Below are 3,637 nucleotides of genomic sequence, written 5' to 3'. Positions count from 1 at the left end.
TAGCTATGGCCTTGGCTATGGCTATAGAATTTTATGGTCAATCATATTATTTGCAATATGCATGCTGGCCTACACTTTTTGACCCATAGACTACACAAACCATGCCCTAGATGGATCCCTGCTTTGCCGCCTCTGCCTTTGATTCAAGCACTCCTCCAAATTTGTAATCTAAGCTCTCTTTTCTTTCAACTCCGTGTGCTTGGTACGCATGTCTTCACAATGAGACTCCACCACATTCTTGTAAGACTCATGCATGGCTAAGAGTTGATCCTGCAACATGTTCACATTCTTTTGCAGAGCATCCACATGCTCCTTCTACATTGTTGCTATATGAGACGCACACCTTTGTTGCACTCACCCACCTCTATGACGGCAGGGTGTCCATCCACCAGTGCTAATTGTACTTGAAGTTTAGTGAAGTGGGGAGGCATGTCTTCTAGGCACCTTACATGGCATCATGAGCCTTAATGTGTTAGCATGTGCAGCCTGCGCATGGCTACGGCCAATGCCTGCGTAGCCCATGCCAGTGCAGGCTACATGCCATGGCTATGGCTTAAGTGGTGTTTTGCAAGTAAAGAGAAAGCTCAACCAGTGTGAGGATGGTGGCCTGATTCCGCACTTGAGAGGGGGAGATTGCAAGCTCAAGCCAATTTGCTAGTCAACATCAAGTTCTACATCAATTTTGCATCAAAATGCTCCATGAGGAGGAGGCGCAAGCCAATTTGTAGCTTTAGCAAGATCTCAATATCACTCTTCCATCATGGCTTGTATAGAGAAATTCATTGTAAAGAACTCCTGAAATTGTTGCAATCAAACCCCCTATGTGCTCAATGTAAGTAGGCATGCCTTGTGTCAGCTTGTTACTGTAATTTATTGCATTCTCTATACTTCATCATTTTATGAAATTAAGGTCTTGTATAGTAGCCATTTGTAAGGGATTTCAAAAGCCACAACCCATAGATTATTTGATGGTCTATACATTTTTCATGAAGTTAAGCCAAAAAGGGGTGCCTATCTTCTTCCCTGTTGGGGGGCTATACCTTTGGGATTTCTCCCCAAACACCAATTTATTTTTTCTTGGTGTCTTTATAATGTCCTTGTTTGTTGGCATTCCAATGCTTCTTTTCGTTCTAAATTTGGGCAAGAATTGAAGCAGTACCTTCAATGCTTAACACTTAATGAAAGAGAATTAACATTGCCAATTTGGACCGCAATGACACGAGCTATCAAAGGCACTTTGTTTTTTTTATGATAGAATAAAACTCTCTTTTTTTGTCTATTTTATGGAATTACGATGTGTGTTTTCATGACATTTAATTTGGCCAATATAGACCGTGCTGGCAATTTTTGGAATTAAAGCCTTTGTTTGGCATTTTGATTAAATTTTGTTGTGTGTGTTTGGTGAAAATAAATAAAATTAACGTACCATGGAAACCCTCTCTTTTTGCATTTTGAAGACATTAAAACCTCTCTGTTTTGCTAATTGATTAGATTACCATGACGTTTTTTTTTGCAACAAACGTGTTGCCGAGTCTTCAAAGAGAGGAGGACGTAGAAGGGGTAGAAGAGGGCCAAGACCAAGCAAGGCAGACTTGATTTCAAAGTCTCTAGAGGATAACATGGAAGGCTCTGAAAATAACGAAAGAGTTGATGTGGGCATGGGAGATGATGAGGCTGCAGAGAACAACCAAGAAGAGGAGAATTTGAATGAGCAAGAGGCAAGATTGCAAATCATGCCATATGGCTTGCGTTCGGAGGTGTTGAAAGAAGATACAGTCAGGGATAAGAGTAGCATTTCCATGTTCCAAGGTGAAGACATCCTCAAGAAGGTCAAAATAGTGAGTTGCTTTGAATGTCCTTCAATTCCACTTTGTCAGATGATTCCATACGCTAAAGTCAGAGGTTTGAGAGATGATATTTCTTGTTTGAAGATCGCTTTTGGGAGAGAGGGTTATGTGCCACGAAAGGTGTCTTCATTGTTTCAGTGTTGACATGTGAGAGAGGTGAAGATTTACTAACAAGAGAGACAAGCATGTCCGAGTGTTGTTCACCATTGTTGATCCTTCTTCACGAGTTAGCGAGATTGCGCTTCTCTCATGCTTACAATGAATGAACTTGTTAGTCTTTACCTTTTTCTTTGTTGTTTAAACTTGAGAGTCCTTCCTTTTTTTGTTGATTAAAGTATTGATTGAAGTGTTGATGAAAAACTTTTAAAGTGTTGGTGTTTTTGGATTGATGTAGCCTTAACATGCATGCCCACCTCTTTGAGGGATGAATTGGTGAACACAGCCAACATTTGTTTGGCAAATCCAAAAGATTATTTGAAAGAGTTGCCCAAAGAGGATTTGAAGAACATTGCAAAAATTTAAAAGAAGTACACCAAGGGAGCTGAGCCTTGGTTTCCACTAGCACGGAGATACTCGGGCACGGCAGATTGGTAGATAATGTAAGTTATTTAATTTTTATAAGACGTTTTCACGTGTAAATTTACCATTTAAGAGGTTTTCATCTACAATAAGACAAGGGCATAAGAAACAAGCATCAAGTGTCTATGAATTAGATATTTTGTGTTGGTGATAGCATAATGTGGTTTCCATAGATTCACTTCTTCAAAGATTTACATAAGAAGCTAGAACCAATGAGGTCTTCTTTGTCTAAGCAAGAGTTGAGCAAGGTAGAGATTAAGGAAATGGATGAATTGACTAGAAAGTACAGTGATAGGATTGGAAAGGTAACTTTCTGTGACAACTTGGAAATTGTGTCTTTCAACAATATGCCCTTGCTCTTTTTACTGCTCTAACATCTTATTTTTTTAGTTTTTTTTCACTATTTTTATTGTGGATTGAATATTTTGTATCCCTCCCTTGGGGAAGAGTGGTGGAAGAGAGTCGTGGCACTAAAGTGGCGAGGGGCGAAAGCTTCGCCACATTGGAGAAGCTAAACTTGCTTGCAATGTGTGATGTTTCCAATGAGACAAAGTTATATTGGTTTTCTCTATTTGAGGCAAACAAGGCTACTAAATCCATGTTTGCCCTTCCAAGAGGGGACCACGACTATAGAAAGTAAGCATGTTTCTTTCTCCCTATTCTGAGTACTTTATCATGTTGCGAAGAACATGGAATGAGTATATAAATAAATGAATCTCATGTCATATTGGAAATGATCTCATTTTGTAGTTGGATTCAAAGAGAGGTTGTGTTGGAGAAGATATTCTTGAGAGCTCAAGATGTGCTTAAGGATTCATCGATGTGCCTCATGGAATTGTCGTTCCTAACAAGTTCCCTTTTCTTGATTATTACAAGGAGGTGAGGATTGAGAAAAGAAAGTTCTTCTTTCATATAGTCACATGTGTGGAGGGAAAGCGAAGGGAGATAATCTCAAAACTCTAAGAAAGCTTGACATAATTTAGATGGCTGCTCAGAGACTAGTGTATAGGTATACTGTTTTAGAGTGGTCACCTCCTCTGCTTAGAGACTGGTGTATAGCAGGCAGCTCTGTGTTTGTTGGTTGTTTTTCTAAGTTTCTCTTGGTAGAGTGTGTTTGAAATTATGCAGGTTTCTACTATTTCTAAAAGAGAATGGACACATTATTGCTTTACCTCTACGAACAAGGCAGTAGTTGTCGATCACTAATGAGG

The sequence above is a fragment of the Cibotium barometz genome, chromosome 20 (assembly GCF_041138505.1).
Source record: "Cibotium barometz isolate CiBa-2024 chromosome 20, ASM4113850v1, whole genome shotgun sequence".
NCBI classification, from domain to species: Eukaryota; Viridiplantae; Streptophyta; class Polypodiopsida; order Cyatheales; family Cibotiaceae; genus Cibotium; species Cibotium barometz.
Note: the sequence above shows the minus strand (reverse complement) of the source record.